The sequence below is a fragment of the Papilio polytes genome, unplaced genomic scaffold, assembly GCF_000836215.1.
Source record: "Papilio polytes unplaced genomic scaffold, Ppol_1.0 DF821733.1, whole genome shotgun sequence".
NCBI classification, from domain to species: Eukaryota; Metazoa; Arthropoda; class Insecta; order Lepidoptera; family Papilionidae; genus Papilio; species Papilio polytes.
In genome coordinates this window covers 1-1,154 of record NW_013527471.1, presented here as the reverse complement: position 1 = coordinate 1,154, position 1,154 = coordinate 1, and positions in this window count along the sequence as shown.

Genomic DNA, 1,154 nt, shown 5'->3' with positions numbered 1-1,154 from the left:
ATAATTCTTTTTTTTAATAAAGTCCTACACTTACGTCACGCTTTAGGCTATATATTTTCGCGCCATTAAACTTAGGGGGTAAATATTTTGGATATAAACCCTAATGTGGGAAAGAGACCATAAGTTGCTGCCAAGGTTGCAATGGTTTGTCATAGTCATGTCATTTTGACATTTGTAATTGATAATTTGACAAATGTGAACAATAAATAACATTTTTATAATTTCATGCGGATGAAGTCGCACGGGAACAGCTAGTATTCTAATGAACCTCAGGTTAATGTAAAAATTAAAACATATTCTAACATCTAAACCATACAGAGATTTTAAGATCTTCGCTTTAAAATATGTTCTCAATATAACCCATTATAAGCCGACTAAAATTGTTAACCTGTTCATTGTATTCATAGTACAGTCATGGAAATCCGCGATGTTCCAATTCACGCAAAAAGGCATTATTTATTGCAATGATACAAACTCTGCTCTCCCGACAAATAACTAATTAAATAGCACTGAGAAGTGCAAAAAGGATAACAAAAAAAAACGCCATGTGTAACTAACTGATTTTTTTCAATACTACTAAATAAACAGCCCCATAGACAAAGTGACTTTTGATCGACATTGCTTGAAGAATCTACAAAACGTGTCTAAAAGTATAGAAATGATTACTTCACAAGTACGTGACTTATCGAGTGTTATTGTCAATCCATACATTTTTGATTTCTCGATCAGCGAAAGCGATAATCGAATGTTACTTTGTATAAGGGGGCAGAAGTACTTTATAAGCTATCTAACAGATACATTTATAAGCTGCGTTGTATTGGTTTTTATTCCGCGTCTCGTTTCAAAATGTTCAAAAGACTGTATGTTTTAACGTGGAACACTAACAGTTTCCCCGACTGTACATATAATTGGCGTATTACTGTCTACGAAGGAACAATGGCTCATAAAACGGCACCTAACTGACTAAACGATTGCCTTGCTAATAATAAACAATTGAATGTCGATACAGGTGCATTACTGACACTAAGCTATATTTACGATCGAAATCAATTTGCAATCTTTAAAATCGATCCGAAAATTTAACAGTGTTAGAGTCCGCTTTAATATCTTCGCAAGAATGGGCCGACTCGCCCGGTGTAATACCACGACCACAC